Source organism: Molothrus aeneus, chromosome 8 (assembly GCF_037042795.1).
Source record: "Molothrus aeneus isolate 106 chromosome 8, BPBGC_Maene_1.0, whole genome shotgun sequence".
Taxonomy (NCBI): Eukaryota; Metazoa; Chordata; class Aves; order Passeriformes; family Icteridae; genus Molothrus; species Molothrus aeneus.
The window spans coordinates 8,903,469-8,928,375 of NC_089653.1; the positions used below are offsets into that span (position 1 = coordinate 8,903,469).

Here is a 24,907-nt window from a genome sequence, read left to right on the forward strand (position 1 = left end):
AAAGGCAGTGCACTACCCACAGACACTCCAAATTTACACTTTCATTCTAGACCAGAGTGATCTCTTGGTCACAAAATTGCAGTCTGGGTCCTCCCTCTGCCTAATTCTTTGATTTGTCTGAAGCCTTATCCTAGCTCTGCCTCCTTTTCTCTCCTGTTTATTACTGCAGCCCTGGTGGTCCCTGCACATTGCACAGCTGCTCCTCCTTCCCTCCTAACTCTGAAATGCCTCCTTGGACCAGATGTTTTCCACGTGTTTCACCCTCTACTTTCTTCCCCACCCCCACCTATTCCAAGGCAAGTAACAATCTATCTCCTTGATCCTTCAGATCCAATCCTAAAGTATCCCTTAATCAACTTGTCCAGTTTGGTTCTGTGGCACGCAAAAAACAGGTCTCTGCTTTTTCCTCCATGATAATACATGGGCAGAAGACAAAAATAAGCCTTAACCTTGGCACTGCCTTTAGTTTCCATTTTACCTTCAGATGATCAGCTTTGGCTTTGGTATTTTTTTGGCTTTCTTGCTGGATTAAATTTTATTTCTTGGAAATATTTTGTTAAGCACAATTAATATCTGTATCACTTGCCACTTTTCCTTCTAATCATCCTTCTGTTTATTAGCTGCCACTGAAGGTTTATTTACAGGTACGATTGTTAAGTTCATAGGTACTTCACAGGTCCCATCCCCCTTCTCTGTGACATTTTCCACTCTCCATCTGTCTTTCCTTGGCACCAGTGCCTGCAGTGGCAGTAGACATTTATACAAATTACCACCACTCTGTTTCATCTCTCAAAAATCGGTTTCAGAATCAGCCCAATTCAAGCCAGTTTCACAAGCTTTTATTAACTGTAGATCAGACCTAAATTCATTGAACTCCAGCTGGACCAGTACTGTAACACCCATTTTAAGGTACTAAAACTTCCAGCCACTACAGGTTTTGCAGGAAAGGGTTGGATGCAGCGTTTCCCTCCTCTCCTGTGCAATGTAATGTTTCTCTAAGCAGGCCTACCCACTTTAGCCCAAGTCCTGAACAAGGTCATCAGTGTACCAAAGGAGCAGTAAACAAACACATTCCATAGGCTGGTGGGCCACAAGGAGTGGGTGAGCATCTGAGAACACAGTGCCAAAGCTGCTGAGAGAGATGTCAGCAGCAGATCCCAAGCACCTCCAAACCTGAAACCAGAAACTAAAGTCACACAGATTTTGTCTAAACCACAGGAGGTCCACAAAATACTTGTCAATAGGGGCTTCATTCTTTCCAGTCTTGGCTCTGGTCTCAGTCAGGAGCAGAGAGCAGCTGGTGGCTGTGCAGTTTCTGTCCCTCACAAATGGCCTTGAGCTGGCCAGAGGGGACAGGGCAGGCAGCATGAGCAGCCCCCTCCCTTCACTGGTAACCGTGTCAGAGAACAAAGGCCAGTGGCAGGACATCCCTTTTCTGACAGCATTACTCCAGAATTTGCTGTCTCTGGGAGAGTAGCACTCCAGCATGTGATTTCCCACATACCACCAGGGCTCCAATAAAAGCTGTTGCATTCAGCCAAATGTTTAGTACTCCTCTGATATCTGTATATTAAAAATTACTGTGGGGGTGAGGGAGAGCAAAAAGAAGTGTAATAGTCTGAGAATATTAAGTGTAGCACTGGGTGAAGAAAAATTTTGCTTTCCAAATGCCACATGCAGATTAATTGCAGGAACAAAATGGGTGCGTAGGCACTGAAAAGCCTTAGGCAAAGTGCTGCATTTCATATTCTGCATTACCCAGAGTCCCTCTCCAGGACTTGAGCTGTGTCACTTCACTTCTTGATATTTCATAAACAGGCAAAAGTTTACACTAATGTTATATATTTTTAAAGATTGTATACTCAGAGTCTTTCACTATGCCCACTAAGATGGTCAAGATTGTATGCAATTTAATGATGAACCTGGCTGTGTGGAAATTGCTGGGGAGTCCTGCTGCTCCCAATACTGCCAACAGACAGCAAGGAGGAAAGTAGCAAGTGATGGCAATTCTTTCTCAGCACCAGCTATCTCACTGCTTCATGTACACTTTCACTTGGACAGTTTTGGTTTTAAAGAGCAGAGAGGAGGGGTTTTGAGGGTGGGTGGTTTTTTGCTGCTTGTTGGGTTTTTGTGGTTTCTTGGGGTACTTTTTGTTTTGGTTTGGGTTTCTTTTGGGCTATCTAGTGCCCTAGACAGTTCTCCTCAATGGCTGCTCATGTTATAACATCACTATTTCTCTCTTCCTATAGAGTTCACTAGACTTAGAGATTTATTGAGATTCCATTTGGCTGGAAGCTCATTATTCACTGTTTCCTATAGTTCCCATATAGAACACATTTCAAGCAACAGATAAAAATATCTGTACCACTCTTTGGTTTTCAATTCCTTGATACTGCTGTTAAAAATGAAAAGGAAAAGCTGTGAAAAGTCTCAAGAATTTAGTATTAACTTAGGGAAAAGAAATTCAGTTCTAGAAGCACCAAACAATAAAATAAGCTTCCCAGGTGGAGCAAGAGAAGGGAAAAAAAAAGTGTAGAGCTCCAAAGACCAAGAGGAAATAAAGAACACTTGCATTTTGATCAGGACAGACCAAAGAAACCATACATATGCTTTTAAAGAGAAAGACTTCATTCTATTCTGTCCCATCCTCAATACCTGCAAGACACTTTCTACCAGATCTGCATACCGAACACATCACTTGAATGTTAAAAAGTGACAAGAGAAAATCCTCCTATCCATTCCTGGCCATTTCATATTCAAGCTTATCTCACAGTTAACAACTTCCTTTCCATTCTTTACTACCTCCTAAACTCATTATCTTTCTTCATTTCCCATTTTCACTCTTTTTACACTTTCTGATTTGTTAGTTCCTTGACCTGCAAATCCCTTTCTCCAGTCATCACCGTCTCAGAAATCACTTTTCCTACAAACATTTCTCACCCTTCCTCCTATAAGCAGCTTTCTCTATGTTATTATCTATGCAGGATTGAGACTGGAGACTCTACAGTGCAAAGAACAGGTCTTATTTATGTTTGTGAATCCTTGTCTAACTTTATGCTGCTGTGTAAATGTTTAATAGGTACTAATGCATTTGCTGGAACAAGCTGCGTTGCTAATACTCAGTGGACTGTTTGGATACAATCCTTGCTGACTGTCAGAAGCTTCTGGAATAAAACAAAATGCAGCTTTTTGGTGACACTGCAGTTTCAAAGCTAAAGGATCCAACAGCTGAAGTAGTCTAACAAACTAACAAGTAGTACCGGAAATGGCCTTATCTACTCTTTCCATGTCTGAAACAGGATAGAGCTGGAAAGCTAAGCACTGTGGATGTGAGGCTGCATTCAGCTACAGCCACTGTACCTTATCTCCTCTATGCTATCTATCTCCACACCTCCAAGGTCACATTTTAAACAAATATTTCATATCTTCGCTCTCTCCTTAATGTTGGCTGAAGAGAATAGAATGGTCTTGTCCTCTTTTCACACTGGTCTTGGCAAGATTTTCCTGTGGGCTTGACTGTATCATGTCCTGTGTAGAAGTAATTGTGAAATAGAAAGCCCAGTGGCAGATCAGATGCATAGTTTTTACTTCAGGCACCAAATAGGAGCTGAGTGATTCATCAGCACAAGCACACCACACAAGCAGCAACTGCTCAAGCAAAAAGGGAATGAATGATGTCTTGGTCTCAGAGCCAATGAACAGTGATGCTAACATGGAAAATGCAACAAGGACAGCAGGAGTGTCAGGCCTATGTGTCATCAAGTCTCATGCTAAAACTCAGAGAGACAAACCACATCACAAATTTCCACAATTTGTGTGAAAGGAAAACTTTGGGGTTTGTTGTTTCTATATCAGATTGCTCCTAATGGTGAGACTGGTGATTACAAGTCTTATCCCATAATCTTAACAATTTGTGCCCTGTTGCCATGAAATCCAAGGATATAAAGAGTCACTGCTGTGGTGTGTTTGTAGGGGCTCTGAAATGAGTGCTGGGGCCCATCCAGGCATCCACTTCCAACACTGCATCCTAGGATCAGGTTCTCTTTCCTGTTAATTTTAACGGTGTTTCAAGAACAGTACTCTTGATGTCTTAGCCTTGAAAGAGAATTTGACCAAGAAATGAATTGAGAAGGTTTTCCCAAGTGGCAGTGTGCATGTGTACTAGGAAAGAAAAATAGCTAAACCTGGTAGAAGCAAGTCCAAGCAAAAGACAACTCTATTAGGAAAAAATCCTGTAGCAGCGAAATCTGTTGAACAGTTTCTTCTGTGGCATAAAACATATACTACCACTTCAGTCTTTAAAAGGAGATTGGACTAAGCAGTACATGCACTGCATGCCCTGTGCATTGCAGGGCCACAGCTACAGCAGCACAGCAGTAGAACTGACGAGCTAATAACTCTCTTTTCTCTCATGTTCAAGATTATGCATGACAAGATTTCAGTACTAGTCAACATCTATTTTTCTGTAACCAACACAATTTTCAGAGTTCAGATTTGGTGTAAATTACGACCTGCTTGGGAGGAAAGCTGTGCATGATTCATCAAGTGATGATTATTACAGATGTAAAGGAAGGAGTATGGAGGAAAAAGGTTGATTGTTGTAAATGAGTTAGGGACAGAGACTTTCAAAAATATCAGAACAGAAACACTTTAGAAAATCTGACCCTGTATGACTGAAAGCTGAACTCTTTAGAGAAATTCCTACCCAGTTGCAAATGTTCAGCACTTGCAACAAAATCTGTCCCCAGCTCTCTACCTGCTGTAACTGGTGCCAGGCACATTTCTCTTAAAGATGTAATAATTTTCATGAATTTTCCAGCTCATCAAATATCAGAGCTCACATGTGAGAGAATTTTCACAGGACAATGTAAATCTTTTGGTGAAGTCCTCATTGTTTGAGGAACATTATTGTCAAATAATATTAACTGCTGCATTGTGAGCTGGACAGGTGGTACAATGCCTTTGTGCTTAATGCAAACTAATTTGAAACAAAGAGAAGATGGAGATCTGTTTGTTGTTTTATACTGCCTCTAAAGAAGACAGTTTCAAATACTCAAATAAATAATGAAAAGAATAGAAAACTGAGCAATTAATCTTACATGATCAATTCAGAGCTCACAGCTTGTAGGAAGTCTGAACTTGTTGCTGAAAGTGTGCCCTTCACCTGTGAATTAGTTTTGTCAAGGAATCCAGACCTAATTCACAACTATGTATATTCCTGTAGAAACCATAAAACTGCTTTCATAAATGTTTTGCTTTGTATCTAGTTCCTTTAAAATGTAACCAGTTTGGACTCAGATATGATTTGACTCATTTGCATTCATTCTGGTATGAACCAAATTATGATGCCTTGCGTATTCACAGTAGAGTCCTGTCTTCAAAAGGTTTGTTTCAAGGATGAACTGGTAAGCCTTGGGGACTAAGAAGCCCTTTAAAATTGGGGTCAAGCTAGGCAGTTAGATTCAAAAATAATAAATAAATCCATTTGGAGACAAAGGCCTATTGTATACCAGTCTTCCAGGAAAACCCATGGGTGGCTGAGAATTATGTGGGAAAACTTAGTGGAAATTAATTCCGACTCATTCTCAGTTCTTTCTTCCACACTGAAAAGAGGGGTCTATGGAGGCAGAAAAACATTGGTGAGTTTCACAGGGTCAGGGAATATCTGGCATTGCAAATGCAGAGCTAGAAAACGTTCACATTTCCTGTACCACTGAAAGAGACAATCTGCACTTTCCCTGCCTATGGCTCATTGAGAACCCGGGCCACCACCAGCTCCAGCTACAAGAGGGTGGTGTATACTTAGAAGGTACAGAGAGGAATAAAAATTGCAGTCAAAGCTTATGTGGCACAATAGTTCAAAGGAACCACTTCCCACTCTGTTCAAAAGGAAGAGAAAAACCCAAAAATACAACTAAACCCAAAAACGAGTCCCACTGTTCCTCATCATACATTGCTTTCTGTTACTAGGCAGGCGCTGTCAAGCTGACATGTACAGTTTATTAGAAATTAGGATTTTACTCAGGAATTCTGCATTTATATATATATATATTAATCATTAGGCTACATGGTTCTTTACATTTGTTCAAAAAAAGAAATATACTGTATTATGGGCTTTTAAAGTGACAATTATAGAAAAACACAACTCTTTACTCTTAACTTTGCAATCATATGTTAATAATTATCACCACAAAAGCTATTTCAATTCTTCCAAGTTATACAACCAACTAGACAGTAAAGACAGCTTTGAACTTTTGAACATGAGGTTTTTATTTACCATATTATCCTATTTTTAGGTCAAAACTTCACACATTTGCTGAAACCACTTTCTTTATGTCAGGCACTTCTCCTGGTAAAACTCCTTCAGGTACCAAGCTGCTGAGGAGGAACAGTACAGTCTTGATTCAGCGCCAAACTAGAAATCCAGACATTCTTACAGAGAGTGAGGAAGACTCACTCCCAGACTTGGCAAGGGAAGGAGACGGTGCCTCCTTCATGCCATGTTTTTTGCTCAGGAGGTGGAGTATTATATAGGGAATCATTAATTAACAGACACCTTGAAACCAGAGTCCACCTACTATTAAATAGCTCTGTTCTTGCTCTTCAGCCTCTGAAACACCTATCATCTATTATCAGGCAGCCTAAACTTGAACACCACTTGCAGCAGTGTACAAACAGGATGAACACTGTTGTATGCATTAACCTGAATTCCCAAACTTAGTTCAGATTCTATGCAACTCTCTGGAGAAGACTTTTGAATTGTGTTTGAAATACTGCATTCAAAAATCAAGGAAGCAGTCATCTCCTGCCACTAAATTTGAATGTCACTTTTCTGGAAATTTCCATAGTGCTATTTAGATGAACACAGAGGAAAACAACAGTGCATAACATACATCTACATACCTTTGGCAGAGCTCAGAGAAAGAGAAGCTGGAGCTCTACAGGTATGTTCTGGACTCCCCCTAGAAAAGAAAAAAAACCCCAGTAAGTGTCATAGAATACAATAATCTAATGCAGCTGTTAGGGGAAAAAAAAAAACCCCACAATAAAATGCTCTCTCAGTTTAAAATAAAAGAAACCACCACCCTGGAGTAAACAAGAAAATTGGACAATTATTTCTAGCCTATCAGTTCAACTAGCCTTGTTAGCCTAGCCTAACTCTTAAAGCTAAGAGTCACCATTTGTCTGTGAATTGGCTTTTATAAGACAAGATCCTCCTTGTCTATATGAAAGCCAAGGCAGCACTATTTGTGTTTATCACTCTGTAAAGAGAAGCAGAGCCAAAATTCTGCAACACCTACTTTAGCTGCTGAAATCCAGAGAACTGAATGTGCTGCTGTTAGCATTTGGAGACAGGAATATGTTTTGATCTAATACATCCTACACAGATTCACTTGATGTCAAGAAGGTACCAGATTCCATAACAGGTTAAAATAGAGACAAATATGAAAACACTCTGCATGCAACTTATGCAGAGTAACTTCTACTCATATTTGATTTTTTTCAAATATAGGTTCTAAACGTTCTAAAAATACCATAGAAGTCTGCAAATAGCTAAATTCTCCTAGCTTGTCACAAAAAATGACAGCTTGATTGATATATATGAATGTTTTAATAATACTTTTACTATGTTGTGTTTAATTCAGAGTTGTGTGAGAGGCAGGACTAGTACAGAAGTTCTCATATACAAAGAAATCTGCCTCAGAACTTTGGTCTTTACTACTTAGTCAGGTGCCTTCTTAAGCACTTACCAAGGACACAGCCTGTGGATACCTATACGTGCAGATACAGTGAGTGTGCCACTGCCCCAGTGGAAGGTGTCCCTGCCTATGGTGAGGGGCTCAGAACTAGGTGATCTTCAAGGTCCCCCACAACCAAACCATTCCAGGATTCTAAGATTTTCTAACCTACTGGTCCTTTTTCAGACTTATATATGTGTTAATATGTTCTTACGGGTACCCCAGTCAGTGAAGAATTTTTGCCTCCCTGTCACAATATTGCTACATGGAGTAAAATGCCCTTCAGCTTTCCTATCTCTTCCTCCCTCTCAGAAAGCAACATGCCTCACAGCTTCCTGGCACCCAGAAGTAAGGACTGGTGCTAGGAACACCTCACCCTCTTCACTCTGTGTCCTCAGTTTCTGATCCTTGTTTTCCTCAAGAGTCAATAGATAAACCTTACCACCCTGGATAGTACAACCCAGAGCCATGCCATAACACCACCAGGCACACCAAGCAGGTATGACCTGGTGCCACTGACACCCTCAAGCCCCTTTCACCAGCACACATTTTGCCTGCATGCCTAGCCTGGCTCTCTGTCTTCCTGTGTCACTCAGTTCTTAATTTGTCACTTACTGTAAGTAATGAGGGAAGAGTAACCCTGTTCTATCCAAGTTGATGTGCTGGCCTCCCTGTAAAGGAACTCTAATAACAAAAAAAAAAAGAGACACACTACCAATGGCAGAGCTGTATTTTCTATTTCTGTCCTATACTTACTCTAGTTCAGACCTATTCAACATCTATCTTATGCTCTAATGCCTGTGCTGTTATGGAAAATACAGTTTCACCCCCACCCCATATTAATTTATGAGGGGCAAATGCTGGCTACAGGTTTCCTATAATGTGATAAACAGATTGTTTATCTGCACAAAAGCTTTTAAACTCAAGTTATGTCCTACCCTCGGCCACACAAATAAATGGCTCTGGAAATAGAAACAAAACAGGACAAAAAAATTCAGACCTCTACAAAAAATAAAGTCCTGGATGGTTTTTGCTAGAATTTAGAGTCAAAGGCCCAGAACAGTAAGCAAGACACACATGCCAATTCCAGCAGGAATTACTTAAGGAAAATCAAGGATTTTCCATGCACCACAAAATAGCCAAAAGCCTAAGTATAGTGGAGCAAATATTATTACGAATAGCAGCAATAGATAAGTAACTATGACATGAACCATTCTCATCTAATGTTAATTCAGAGCAGCAAAGGAATGTTCTTTCCATTGGTCTGCAATGAAGGAGAAATTCTCTGAAAGTCCAATTAAATTCAATCAGTAACACATGCTTCCTACGGATATCCCTGCAGATCAGACACACATTGCAACTACATTCCAAACAGCTGGAAAGGCAGCAACAGCAAAATGAAATTCTGTTTTTAAACTGATTTACAGTTTGAAGAAACAGTATCCAGGATGCCACCCATTCCCTGCAAAAGGGTCTGGTGAGGGCAAAATATGCAGAAATTTCCTTTCTGGCAAGTGCAATAGTCTTTTTGGTTAAGTGGCAATCATGCAGCTTCCAAACAGCTTGAGCAAGATGACAGTGCAGTATCCAAATTATTAACTTTTAAATTAAGGAGTATGCCAAGTGGGGCTCAAGCAGATTTTCTAAATTACTTAAAATTGGAAATGTTTGGATATCTAGGTTGAAGCAGTAAAAATACATATCATAAATACCATCACTAAAGAGGATACAGTACTGGAAGTTGCTGGAGGTAGGAGGAGATATTCTGGGCAACCTTCCCTGCATCTCATGAAGAAATCTCATTCATAACTATCAAATCATCCTTTGCTGTACTTCCCAATTACTGTTCACTGTGAGCATTTCACTTCTCCCTTGTGCACTGTTCAACATCCTAGATGATACTTCTGTTAAGCACAGATGATACCTGTTAAGTATTCAAGCATAAACCAGGTAGAAGACCTGGCAAAGAGAATATATCTGACAAAGCTGGATAAGACATGATGAGAGCCCTGGAATAATCACTAGAATTTTATGGAGCTGAACTCCATAGCTCAAATGTGCTACCAAACACGATCCATGTTTAAAAGAAACAAACAAAACCAACCCCCCCTTCCACACATACACTATACCGAATCACACAATTATTAGAAAACAAAGAGAATGTATATCCACCCTTCTACCCACAAGAGTCTAACACAGGGCTAATTCTTGCCTGCAAAAAGTAGTTTGGCACATCAAAAGATGACTGCTGTACCACTTGAAATAATGTGATGGCTGTCATTTTCCACACATTGCCTGTGAAGGACACACGTGCCTGGCTCTGCAGTGTACGTGACACATCAGAGTCAGCAGCCGCGTCTGTAAAACCTGAGTGCTGGGGAGAAGGGAGGAAGGAGACAGAACTGAGCAGGGTCACTGCCTCTGTCATTTTGGAGCACTTGTACCTTTTCATCACAAATCAGTCCCTGTGCAAGGTACTGAAGGTTTTACTCACAGTATACAATGAGAATAAATAACTTTTCCCAACTTAATCACTAACTTTCAATGCCTTTTTAAACAAAAAGCTCGGAAGAGCATCAAGACACATAGCAAGCAGTGTTGCTGTTGAAAGGTCTTAAAACAAACGTGAATATGTCTTTGGAAAAAATTACTTATGTAAAGAAAAGAACAAGCAAAGATCCCTAAAGGAAGCTGAAGGGACATTTTTTCCTCCTCCTCTAGCCTTATGAGAACTGTAATCTTAACAACCATAGCTGTTCAAAAGTGGGTGTAGGACGATAGGGGAAAGAAAGGATAGCATTGTTTATGGTACAGCAGGAGCCAAATGAGGAGAATAACTTCTGTGCAAGAACGGAAGAGTGAAAGGAAATGGGTAGGTAAAGACAATTGTAGGATTTGTACAGTACAGAAGAGAATCCCTTCCATGTAGGATGCAATTTCTTCCATGGAAAAGATGTTTCATCCATGGAGCTAGCTGATGTAACTCCTCTGGAATAGTAACCTTTCAATGTTTATCTGTAGCTCTGTTACTAGACAGGTTGTGGTTCTTATAATTAGCACTTTATCAGCTAAAAAGTCAAAACATTCCTTGCATCAATGTATTTAGTCTTATGTCACCTTAATGAGATGGGTGTCAATTAAGACTGAAAGGAGTGTCTGGTATGAATCATAAATACTTTAAAGGGTTCTCAAAGTATGAATAATCAACACTTTCTGAATATAAACTTCCTGGAATAAGCTTCAGGGTCACTTCACATCAGCAAGCCTTTCTGATATCCTGGCCATTCCCCCTCTTCTGATATCCTGGCCATTCCCCCCAGCTAACAAGATGGAGGTGCATAAAGGCACCAGACAGCTTCTTTAAAGGAATCACATGTATAAACCTAAAAGGAGGCACTTCTTTTTTCACCAGTTGTCAAGTACTTCAGATCTCACTAGGAAAATTCCACGTGCAGAATGCTATACAACTGTTTGAAAAGCCATTGAAAGGCATCTAATAAATCCCACAGGATTCAAAACAATGCCTCCCAAAGCTCCATTGCACTCATCTAGCACCTGCACAAGCTTCTCTACGGGCAGATTAAGCAAAGTGGTCTGCTTGTTGACCTGCCTAAATATGACATTAAGTACTCAGTCCACAATTGTGAAAATACTTTCTTAACTGAATTGTGTCAGGACAAGAAATATGTGCAGAGCCCGTATTTTCTGACTAATAGTATTATTTTACCACAATTACTTCTATGTGGACTCCTTCCCTACAGCACCAGAGGAGTCCAACCAGCTGCTCTTTATACATGTTTTTCTGTGAACTGCTTCAAGGATGACCATGAAGAAAAGAAAGTCTGCTTTCAATAGATTTAAGTCAGACAGGGAGGGATCTGCCACTAACAAAAACTCCTAAAGGATCACACACAGAAAAGTGCTGGAAAACAATTATTTTAAATTATGGTATATTAATTATTGTCCTGGAAATAATTTCTTGAAGGTTCTTTACACAGTCTAAATAGTCACGCTACTATATGATGCTCTCAGATTAACAGCTAAATCATCTGAAAACACATGTTGCAGCAAGGCAAAAATACACCAAAACAAAGTGAAAAAAGATCCCCAGGATTTGGTGGAGCTGTGACAAACATTCAAAAGGAACACATTTCACCATTAAACTTCTTCATGTTATTTCCAACTGATTTTTGACACTAGAACTGACTTTTAATAGATGCAAAAGAGATAAATCTCTCATTACCAAAAATAAATTTGTCTGTTAAGGATGACAGAGAGAGGCAAAAGCATTGCGCTGCCTATTATGGTATTGAGCAACAGATTTCATTCCCTCTGCTATATGCCCATTTATTAAAAATGTGGCAAGCTTTACGAAAGAATTCCTGAGCTTCTTTGGTCCTCTTTTTAATTCCTCCATAATTCTTTGTATATATAAACATGTCAGGTCTGGAAAGAAGTGGGGCATGGACATAATTTACCACAGAGCTCTTTTTCTATTCAAATACTGGTAAGAAAACAATAAAAGACAAAAGGGGAATAATGCAAAAAATTAAAGCAATGAAATAAATGCATCTGCAATTCACTGTCCAATAACAAGATGAAGCTCCTTAGAACAGCAGCAGAAAAGGCAGAAAAATCATGTTTTTCTGCCTTTTTGACCACAGAGACCTTCTCTCTCTGTGTCAGAACTAGATGCATCAGCTCCCAACGAGCTGAATCATGCTGCATCACTGCCTGTGCTTCATGAACATGCGAGACACTACTTTAATAGGAAATGGGAGCTGGCTTTAGCACTACCAGCGTTTCCCGCACAGCCACAAGGCAGCCAGGCCTTTGTTCTCTTCCTGATGGGCTGCCTTTGTAAAATACCCTCCTAAGGCCAGGCAGAGGAGTAGAATTTATTCTCACAATTGATCTAACACAGACAGACCTCTCGTTCTTTCAAATACACACATGCACACATCTATGCTATCTATGCTCTCATAGATAGCCATACTCACAGATTTTTGCCTTTCTTCTTGTTCTCTTTTGATGAGTTAAAAGTCACTCCACAAAGCAAAACTGCGCATCTGTGCAATCAGAACAGTTTCTGTTCAGACCACTGTTACACTTTAAGTAAAAGAGCCTGGAAAAAATTTATCTGGAATATTGTTGCTCACAAGGTTCAAAGCTAGACGTACATGTAAAACCAGCAGCATAAAAGCCATATCATACAGAAAATGGGATCCTGTGTTTTACTCAGCTATTCATCTGTCCTTCAAAGCAAGTCCAGTTGAAGCAATTCCTCATTGGCACTCAGGAGGGCTAGATAGCCTAATAGGTCTCTTCCATCTCTAAGCAATTCATGCCTTGCATGACTTATTTTTATTGACTTATCTTACTGGCTGTTTGCGGGCAGAAGCACGTGCCTCATGCAAATGCCAGACCACTCTTGCTTTGAGATGCTGTTGCGTAAATGGAAGTGAATCAGACTTATAACAAAAAGCATGATTTTATATCTGAAGGATTAAGTCCATATCATCAAGCATCATTTTTACATATACAGAAAGAAGCTTCAGCAATACCACCCTATAAGCATTACATTAACCAATCTAGCTCTTTCTGGGCTTTACTGCTCCCACTTTACCACAGCTGATACCTGAGCTGTCTACAAAGATTAGAGCTTCAGCACTTTGAGAGCACTTTGAGCAGGGATTCCCAGTGGAATGTGCCCTGAGGCAGAAGTCTTGACAACTGACACAACCAACAAGACAGAATAAATACATGTTCTAAACATGAAACCTTTAAAAGTGAAAGAATCCTCCTCTTCCTTAAAACTATTTCCTTTGTGCACATTTTTTATCTCAGCAGAGACTGGTGGTGACATTTCAACTCAGCAGGAGGAAATGCTGCATTTGTGGCCTTAGCTGATTAGGTCCTCAGCTAGTACAAACTATGGCAGCTATGTGCATTCATAACTCAAGAGGAACACCAATTCTGAGTACGCTTTCTGCCTTATGGAGCTACTGTATCATCAATCTCAAATCACAACATTTATTAAAATGATATTTCTGACCAAAAGAGCAAGAATAGAACTTCTACTTGCAAGACAAAGTACAGAGGGGAGGGGAAAAAAATCAATCTCTTACCTTAAAAAAACTTACTATACATTTCAGCACTAATTCACTGCATGAGATTCTTCCCCTATCACCTGGAAGCAAGAAGCAGCCTGGGTGAGAGCACTTAAACAGAGAATTCCTAATTTTTAGCTATCTACAATTACCAAGCAAGCTGTAGTTTTAAAAGTTAAGCAGCAAAACTTGACTACAGGAAAGGAAAGTCTGCTTTCACTGCTTGGAAACATTCCTGATTTTCTCAGTGGGAACATTCAGTAGTGGACGTTAATATTTAACTCTGTGTTTTTCCAGTATTACACCAATCTTTCTCCAGGGATGCAGAGAAGTCAGTGGCATAGCTGAACTGTTATCCTTTAAGAGCAAGAAAAGTGACCACCACAGAAAAGAAAAAAACAGCAGCAAAAATTCCAAGAAGAAATTTTCTGAAAAGATACTTTTCATATCACACATCACAGAACATCCCAATGAATCAGCAATTCACATAGACAGTAAGCGATGAAAAAGGAGTTAATAAAAATCATTAACTGTCATATTTAAAGCTGCTCAGAGAGCAACAGAACTGCTTCACTTGGTCACTGAGTCTTTCTTTTGCACTCATCTAGCAAACTAGCGAGTGAACACCTGCTATGCCACTGCTGCTCCAACTGCTGGGGCAAACACAACAAGCTAAGGGGAAAATGCCCCAGATGTCCTACTGGAAGGAATTCCTACTGTCTAGTTCTCCCTAATCTTGTTATGAGACACTCCCTTTTGCCTGCCCACTTTTTCCCTGAATGCTTTCCAAGTCCATTTCCTTGTTTTTGGAGTTAGCTAGAAACAAGAATTCCAAATCAAATGCCAAAAGGAATCTGACCATGCTCACAGTGAAACATAAGCAAGAAATAACTACATGTTCAGAGATGGTAACACCTGAGGTCCTCTGGTGAGCGCGTGCCCCATATCCCATCTTGTGCCAGAGCACAGGGGCATGGCATACTTGCAGACCTGTTCTTCAAACACACTGGACAGGAGAACACAGTTCTGACATTTCCTATGGAAACTGGTTGTGAGTGATGGAGGAGTGACCATCATCTTTAAAAGAAGAGACAAGCTGTTTTGGAGCTTCAAAGGCTTTGGACAGAAAATGCCTTTAATGGTAGAAAACACAACGAGCAAATAGAAATTGGCATGTATTTTCAGATACCCGCCTCACTGCAATGAGATGCACAGGGAAAGCTGATACTCCTACAGACAGTAAAAGCCTCATCATATCACTGCCTTCTACCCCCACCATTCTATTCACCATCTTCAAGTGGGAGGTATTCTGCAGCCTTTCACACTTGACCTCTTAATTAAAGCATGATAAAATTAACATCTCAGACGCAATAGATCTTTTACCCACCTACATCAGTAATTAAACTAATTCTCAAGGGAGCAAGAGCATTTGTTATGTGTAATGTAACTTTAGCTGGGGTATTCCAAAGAAGGAAAAGGAGCTGATGTAATAAATGCAGTCATTTATATTTTAATGGAGCTATTGTAAATGAAAGAAGAACACCTGTGACAGCTTGAGACAGCCCCAGCCAAATGAAATCTATTGTGTCATGCAGGGACAGCACGCTGCATATGGCCTCCCCATCTCCAGCTGCAATATTGAATAACTTAGTGAAGCAGATAGGCCTTATGCCTTTTCTGACTCTCAGATGCACTATAATCTGCTTTCAAAACCAATGGAACTGAACCAGATATATATATGAATATATGTGTGTGGTGTGTGTGTGTGTGTGTGTGTGTGTGTATATATACATATATATGTACATATATATATTAACTTCATATTCACTCTACATGAAAAGATAAGCCAAAGTAGGTCTAAGGTCTTTCTTACTGGCAATACACACTTCTGCATTTGTAAAAATCCATGCAAACCTTCAGACAAGACACTACCACAATACAAAGAGTTGAACAATCTTATGCAAAGAGTTCATGTAATTAAAGATGGAAATGACACCACATCAGAGTGGCAGAATTAAATATTCTTTTCATCCTGATGTATAAAAGACCAAGCAATAAGAAAAAAGGTCCAAGAAGGTAACAAAAAAAGTACATGGAGCAAAGAAGATATAGAGGACGGAATATGGATACAGAGGACACTTGAAGAGCTACAATAGCACAGAACACAAATCCCATTCCTTTAGGAAACAAGACTGACTAGTGACATCTCAGATGCATGTTTTAGGGCTTTGGTTTGTGCTTGAGCCCAAAAGCATGACAAACATTATTTCAGCTGTCAAATCTGGTCCTTGTTCAAAGGGCGTATTTACTCTGCTGAGGCATAACTGTTGAGAAACATGGCCTGGCAAAGGTCTGTGCAGTGACTAGGTAACCTTGCTAAAGATTTGTCTTAATTTGCACACAGGCAATCCAGCCTCAGTGAGCTTCAGAGTGCTCTCTCCCAGGCATCTCACCAGCCAGGTCTTAAATGTATAGCGTTCATATTATAAGCAGCCAGCATGCATGTGACATGCTGTCTCTCCCCAAAACCCAGTTAAATCCACACCAGGCAAGATCAAAATTTCCTCAGTCCCTCCCTGCTGTATTACAAAGTATTCAAACAAACTACAAACAACAGTCTAAATGTTCATCTTCAAGTTTAGTTGATCCCATGACTCATTCATTCACAGCTACTCAGTTAAGACTGATTTCTTGTCAGAAAAATAAAACAAATCAAGCCAAAACAAAACATACCAATATATTATTTCAGAAAGAGACCAGAAACTTGGTAATCTCCCTGACACAAAGACCATTGCTTCAGCTGCTTGGAAGTCTATACCTTTGCCTCTGCCTGGGGTTTATCAAATGAATGACCACCTCTACAATCCCAAAGGAAGCATGTCCAATTCTGCCACTGGTATTAAACATCTGTTCACTGCAATCTTGTCAAAGGCCAAGAAACAGGCTCAACAAACTTAGCCTGGCATATTTAAGAATTGCTCTATTGCTGCTCATCCAAATTTCAGTCACATGAACAAGTAATTCTGGTTGTTTTGCATTCTGCACCAAGTTACCGAAATATTGAGTCCAAGCAAAACACCATGAAGAAAAATCTATTTCAACTGTATTTTTCTTGGCTTACACTGCTCTCTATGATTAATCTTTAAAATATTGCTAAGGAAATGAGACAGCTAAGTGGTCATTGTCTTAAGTACACACTGAACATCCTATAGCCCAGTCAGTTTATTCCAGTTCTACTATGCAAAGCATCAAATACTGAACACACGACAGCTAAAATAATCAGAGGCATTCAGTCGTGAATAAACAAGGCCAAGGCAGAACATGAATATAAAAAGAGAGGATAAAAAACCTTTAATAAACAGATTCTTATCAGCCCATGGAAGGCAAAATTCATTGGGGAAATTCCCATCATATCCAGGGTATCATCTGGAAAACTAAGAGAACATTTTCAAAAGTAATTAAGATAACTTATTATGATATTAACAGCATTACTTGGAGTAAGTATAGGCTCAAAAGACTGAATTCTCAAGAAGTACAGATAGAGTACCTTCTTTAGTCAATGGCTTTACACCAGTTTATAGTGTAACACTGTAATAACAATACTAACACATAATTTTTACTTCTCCTCTTTCTGTTTTTACTTGCCAACATAAGAATTTCAACCTTTAAATACATCTCTTAGCTATAGATCCCACACAAGCTTCTAATCTTCATTATCGTGCGTCCAGTACCTTCTCTCTAAATAGAATTGCTCTAAACTTACAGTAGTGTAATTACACAAAATCACAGAATCAGTTAGGTTGGAAAAGACCCTTGAGATCATCAACTCTAACCTATGACTTAACACCACCTTGCTAACTAGACCCTAGCACTGAGTGCCACATAGTCTTCTTAAAATTTCCAGAGATGGTGACTCCACCACCTGGGCAGCTCATTCTAATGCCCAATCACTCTTTCTGTGAAGAAATTCTTCCTTATGTCTAGCCTAACCCTGCCCTGGCATAGCTTAAGGCTGCGTACTCTTGTCCTGGTACTCCTGTCACTGGTTGCCTGGGAGAAGAGACCAACCCCCACCTGCCTGGAGCCTCCTTTCAGGAGCCTCCTTTCACTCATAGAGTGATGAGGTTTCCCCTGAGCCCCCTCTTCTCCAGGCTAAACAACCCCAGCTCCCTCAGCCATTCCTTGCAAGATTTGTGTTCCAGACCCTTCACCAGCTTTGCTGCCCCTCTATGGAGTCACTCCAGCATCAGAATGTCCTTCCCAAACTGAAGGGCCCAGAACTGGACACAGCCCTCAGGGTGGGGCCTCACCAGTGCCAAGTATGGGGGAAGATTCACTTCCTAGGCGTTCTGGCCTCACTATTTCTGATACAGGCCAGGGTGCCATTGGCCTTCTTGGCCATGGCATACTGCTGGGCTCATATCCAGGCAGACCTCCAGGTCCCTTTCTGCTTGGCCGCTGCCCAGCCACTGTCCCCAGCCTGTAACACTGCATGGGGTTGTTGTGGCAAAGTACAAGACCTGGCACTTGGTCTTGTTAAACCTTGTATCATTGAATTGGTCCATCTATGCAGCCTGTCCAGGTCCCTCTGCATAGTCCTCCTACCCTTCAGCAGATCAACACTCCCCCTGAAACTTGGTGTCATCTGCAAATTTGCTAATGGTAGGCTCAATCCCATCATCCAGCTTAGTTCACAGCTCTTAGCTCACACCCTGAGGGACTGGCCACAACTGGGTGTGGCACTACTCACCACCACTCTCTGGGCCCAGCCATGCAGCCAGCTCTTGACCCAACAAAGGGTACGCCTCTCCAAGCTGTGGGCTGCCAGCTTTTCCAGGAGATGCTGTCAAAGGCCTTGCTGAAGACCAGGTAGACAACATCCACAGCCTTCCCCTCATCCACCAGGCAGGTCACCTATCCACCAGGTGCATCAACTTAATTTTTTAAGACTTATTAAGAATTAGATGTAATATCATTAATATCTTAAGTGTTGAAATTTCTGTAATTCCTTAAATTGTTTCAGGTAAAACAATTTTCAATACAATTGAAAGCAGGAGTACAGCCCACATGATCTAGATTTTACATTTGCAGATTTCACTCTACTCTATGCAATGGAAATGCACCGATGCCAAGAACTGACACCTTCCTTTGTCCACCTCAGTACAGAGTCAATTATTTGTCACTTAAACAAATCCTATGAATTATATGCCAGAATAATGTAGTCCTAATATTTACAACACTGGATATTCAACTGAGAAACTTTATATTCATATAGGCAAGAAATTAGTGAAGAAAAAACTACAGTAACACAGTAATGTAAAGAAATGTCAATTTTTTTCACTATAAGAGAATTTTTGAAAGTTTCAGATATGAAATGACATATGAAACTTGTTCCTAAATCTTTTGGCATAAAACAGTAGCCACTGATTAGGAGACAATTTAACAAATAAAAGAACTTCAGTGGTCTGAAGACAAGACAGATAAATGTTCAAATTAAGCCAGAGGATGACCTGCTCCCTATTTATTTTTTACTAACAGGAAACTGCTCCAACTTCACAGAAGTAGGGTACCATGGCATGAAAAGCAAAATTCATTTCTTCATTGTGTCTGGACTGACTAGTTTCCAGCAGATGCTTCTAAGGTCATGATTTCTGTTAGAAGCACCCCCAAAAAATGTTAAAAATGAAAGGGAGAGTAATGCTCCAAAACTACATTGGCAAAAATGTTGCTGTCTCCATCCAGAGACACTGGAGTGCATTAGCTTTGAGGTCATTAAATTTCTGCTCTGTTGGAGAAGGAACAGGGCAGGAGACAGTAAATCATTCACTTCAGAAACTCTCCCAGAAAATCTCTCAGGACCAAAAGGACTGAGGCTATCTATTATCACTGTATGGAATGCAACCCCCCTGAAAATATGGTCTGAAGGAAAAATATCCTGAGCTGGACTGCAGACAACATTTGAAAAGTAATCACTCTGTACAAGGCATAGCTTAAGACCTGTAAAGATCCTCTAGACAAGTCTGCTTAGGATTTCATACCATCCTCCACTGAAACAAACGACCACAACTTACATCTACCTGGCAGCAACTCTCTTAAGCTGGCTGCTCTGGCTCTATCAGCCTGTAGTCCACACAGCTCATTTCCAGAGAGCCCTGACTACCCACTTAGGTCACCAGCAACCAGCTCTTCTCCTCACCTCCCCATTCTCTTTTCTGTAAGGAAGCCAAAGGACAGGACTCTCAGAGGTGACAACTGCAAACTGTCTGTTATCTACTGTCACAGAGACCATTCCAGCTCATGTTTGTTTCCCCATACATGAACACAGCTATCAGGAGAACAGCAGAGAAGGAACACACACCATGTTCAGGTTGCTGGAGAGGGCTGGGAGTCCTGCACCAAGGACACACAACAGAATGAAGATTATTTTGCTAGACTTTGAGCACCACAGAATCGTAGACTTTTCGTGGTGTTAGATTTGGAGGACAGGTGGACTGAACTTTATTCAGTTGTTTTACAAGAGTGCAAACTAAACCAGATCAAGGGTACTATGATCAGTTCAACCCTGTTATGGGAAGGACAAATTACGTCCCCTGCAAAGGGAAAGGGTTTTCAGAAGGGGCTACAACTCCATCAGTACAACGTGCCTGTATATTACATTTCTGAAGATCAAAGAAGAGGGAGTTGTAGGTACATGTCCCCTTCCCTGATCACTTTGCTAGCACAGCTATAGACAGCAGTGTAGCCACTGACAGCTCAAAAACATCTGATACTCCAGGCTGAGAAGTACAATGACAGCTCAAGACATGAGTCCACTCAGAGTGCCTGGTACCTGACCTGCTGTCTGACCTGGACAGGGTCATGGGAAGGGGTATAGCAGCGAGTCAGAGGAACACACATAGTTTGCTTCTCTTCTGGCTACTTTTCTGAATATTCTTCATCTTTTCTTAAATAAAAGAGGAAGGAAAATAAAGTAAGTTTCTTGCCACATATCATCCTTGGAGGGACACACTGATGACATTACACTTGAACATGATCCTATGCTAATATCATAATTAGATCCCAGCTAATCATCACATCCAGACAGCCAAAATTGTCAATCTTTCCTATCAGAGACAACAGTTTAGGAACATGAAAGTGCAATTTACAGTTTCCTTGTTATTTCCTTCCTTCCAATTTACAGTTTCCTTCAGTTTCTGAGGCTGCCAGAAACTGAAAGTTACGGTTGCAAAATAGCAGTATTTTTCATTCAAATCCCAGGGCATTAATTACATAAATATTATTATATACTGCATTTCACAGTCTCTTCCCATCAACCTGGCTAGGCCCTTTTAATAATGCACAAGCATCATTTTATTCCCATGAAATGGAGGAAACCATGTTCAGCACAACTACACATGTCACTGTGAGGTGTTCCTGCAAAAACATAACAGGCATCAACCTCTACTTTTGTGTAGAGGCAGAAATTGGCCCTGATTGCATGTTCAATGATATCAGAAAAGATAAAATATTTCATGAGGACAAGGGCAATGGTGCCCCAATCAAGGACTTGTCATCACTTCCCATTAGAAGTTCGTGAGCACAAAGCCTGTTTTCATTTTAGAGACGCAGGGAAAATAGCAGCAGACTAAGGGATGCATGTGAGAAATTAAACAAAAATTAAGGGAGAAAAGAAGCAAAAAAATCTCCCAGTTTGAAAAAGGAGAGCTGCCATTTAGTCACACTTCTGCAGTGAGAAAGAAAACACTGCTGGTCTCCTTTAGGAGCTAAGTGTACAGGCTCAAGAGAATGGAGAGAGTTTTTTCTTTTTTCTTTTCCCAAGCTTTGTTTTTCATCCAGATTACAGTTCATTAAGATAGAAGAAGGAGCTAAAGAGCACAAAGAAGTACATTTTCTCCTCTATAGCCTAATAACTCCTGCCTGATTTCAATCTTCTGTAACTACTGGGTATCATTACATATTCCGTCAGGAAGTTAGGACAGCTCTGATTAGTCCGTGATAATGAAAGATACCTTTAACTGCTACATCCTTTCTATCACATCCTGGAGGCCATTAGAAGTTTTAACAAACTAAAGCATGGAGGGATTTGACCAGACCAGTGCATTCCTATTAACCCTGGTGCCTATAGCCACCAGATGGGACTACCAAAAAATCCAGCTATGGTGAAGTGAGAGGACACTAGACACCAATTAAAATACCAGTGGCTATCTATCATCACTGTGTAGCACTAGGGCACCTTAGGGAAGGGAAATGCTACTGTAGATTAGGCCGTTCACTACAATGGATGTTTCCTGGTTTTGCCATGCTATGTTAAAGCTAAGTAAGAAACACAACAATAAAAAAGAGGTTAAGCTTACACTTTTTTAGTTCAGAAGCTAAGAAAATAAAAGCTTTTCCTACTGCGCCCACATGCTCCATTTTATGACTGAACCAAAGCATATAACAAGTTCCCTATTTTTATAGATGAAGGAACACAGGAACAGAGCTTCTAATTTAGTTATAGTTCATACCACCTCCTAAAGCCTTATCATCCCACCCACATGGGCACCTGGAGCCAGCCTTCAAATGTAAAGAAGGTGATTCCACTTTACAACATGATCTATTCAATTACAGCTGAAGAGATCATCAAATAAATAAGTCCTGTGGCTCTGCATACACTGTAACATGTACGCTCAAGTATATTGCAAATTGAACCACCATAACAAGATGAGGAAAGACTTCCAAATCAAGTTGTTTCAGGGCATTTGGGGTTGAGTTTTTTCCTCCTTTTTTTTTTTTTCCTCAAACCCACAATACATCCAGCTGACTGCTAAAGTGATACAACATATTACTTTAAGAACATCTCTGCAGTGGGTGGTGGATAGTTAACGAGTACATAAACTGAGATCCAGGATGCAGATGTCAAATAAAGTGAGAATAAATTAATTTGAAGAAGTCTGAAAAACTGACATTCAGTAGCAGCCATTGCTACAGTTTGAGAAAAAAAGAAACCACTCAGAAGTGTCATAAGGAAGAATTATACAGCACTGTTTTAGGCTGAGTGAAAATTGCTTTCCACCTCTCAAGCTTTCACTTCGTTATATGATCCTTCAATGAGGTAGATAAAAAAAAAAGATACTTTCATTTAACCACTGATAAAATGTTTCTACATTACGACACTTGTTTGAAATGTAAGCTTTTTGGGGCAAGAAATCAATTTACTTTTGTTTAGAGCCTGAAAAATAGATTCTGTGGTTCTGTGTCCTACCAGCACTACTGTAATACAAACAGTATAATAAAGTAATTGTCTCCTTTCCTTCTAACTGACGACATCCATCAAATGCAGCTATATGGAAATAGGAGATATAACATCCTTTCATCCTCACCACCCTTTGCAGACACCCAGGCTGCAGTAAAAGACAGTTTATCATTTCACTTTTAGCAGTCATAGAGCAGTTAAGTTAAATGACCTGGGGAAAACAGGTCTTGAGGAAGTCTCAAGCTACTGAGAAAATTGCATCTTTGACTTTGTCTCTACAGAGAAGATATCATGGACTTTAAGATAACAAATAAAGTTGAATACCACTTCCTGACTCTGGATCTTGTTCTTGGCACTACTTAAAGAATAATATCCACAGATCTTCACAACAATAGGGCTTTTTTATTGGTGGTGGTGTTCTTTTTAGAAGCTGTTTTTTCCATGATACACACATTTCCCACAGCTCACACCGAGGTATCTGATCAGGTTTTAGACTCTTATCTTACAGTCCCTGTCTCTTGTTAGTGAGTTCATCTCTGGGAATAATGCTACAAAAAGTGCTGAAAAGAGAAAGACATTGCAAAGGATCTTGTGTGAAAAGCTATTTTGGCTTAAGTGTTTTAAATCTAAAAGGCTTTTCATTCTGATTCCCCAAAAAATCATTTTAATTCACGTTTATGAAAAAAAAAATGTTCAAGGAAGATTATTATAGATGAATTGCTACTATCAGTGAATCATATGGGCTCTGAATAGGAAAGTATAATGCCTGTCAAACAAATAAACATAATATTTAGAACACTCAAAGCAAGCTATCAAATGGACAGATTGCAACACTGCACGTATCACCTAATCTAGCAGACACACACAGGAGTTATTCTGCTCTCAAGCTGCAATGTCATTTACCAAAATACTTTCTTTGTCTGAGCATCGAATATCTTATTTGTGAGGACTTTGGACTAATTCAAGATCCCTACCAACAAGCAACCTGATGCCTGATACACAGTGAACTGGACTAGTTACACCACAGCACAACCTTTTGTTCATACAAAACAGAAACCATCTTGAAGGAAACATTCATTTGAGGCTTAGGCATTAAAGATACACTTCCATATTTCTGATGGCTTGTTTACCCTCCATCCACCTGGGCTTGCATCAGATACTACACAATTTCTGCTCATATTTATTTCTAAGCCTTTAATACTTGGTTCATCTCCTGCTTCCACGTGACTACGCAGTAATAAAAGCTAGAATTATAGCCCCTAAAAGCACTGTCTTAAAGACTTAAAGCCTAGGAATCAGTCATCACAACCTTTTCTATTATATTTGCTTCTTCCCCATCTAGCATGCTTAATAATCTACTACCACTTTGCCTTATAACAGTCACAATAAAAACCCAGTAAACATGGAGCCACATCTAACCATTTCAAAGGTTACTTAAACTAGTAAACTGCAAAATATCCAGAAGCAGGCTTACAATAAACATTCAGACTTTCAATTTTTAGTGTGAGAATGGGTCTGAAACTTTTATTGTACAATATATTTTCCTGCATAAGAAAAGTCTCTGCATAAATGGAAATTAAATATTCATTAACTAACTGTATTTGGTATGCAAGTAAGCAGAAAACAAAACTGCCTATTGTAGCAAAAAAAAAGAGGCAGACATATTCAAGAACATGGAATGAAAAACTTTTAAGGGGATATTAATGGACTTCCATTTAACAGCTTACTACAGAGCTTCAGCATTTTCAAGTGACAGCAGCATGCCATTACAACTATGAATACAGTAATATTTTCCCAGCTGTAGTTACAGCCTTTGCGAACCA

At 39.9% G+C, this 24,907-nt stretch overlaps 1 protein-coding gene across 20 annotated transcripts in view; it reads right to left on the reverse strand.

Moving 5' to 3' along the window:
• SORBS1 (sorbin and SH3 domain containing 1) overlaps window positions 1-24,907 on the reverse strand; it is a 157,672-nt gene that overhangs the window by 111,542 nt on the left and 21,223 nt on the right. For all 20 annotated transcript variants that reach the window (XM_066554421.1, XM_066554420.1, XM_066554424.1 and 17 more), the window contains exon 2: window positions 6,904-6,962. The gene's annotated coding sequence lies outside the window, so the exon portion shown is untranslated. The remainder of the gene's footprint in view (window positions 1-6,903; window positions 6,963-24,907) is intronic.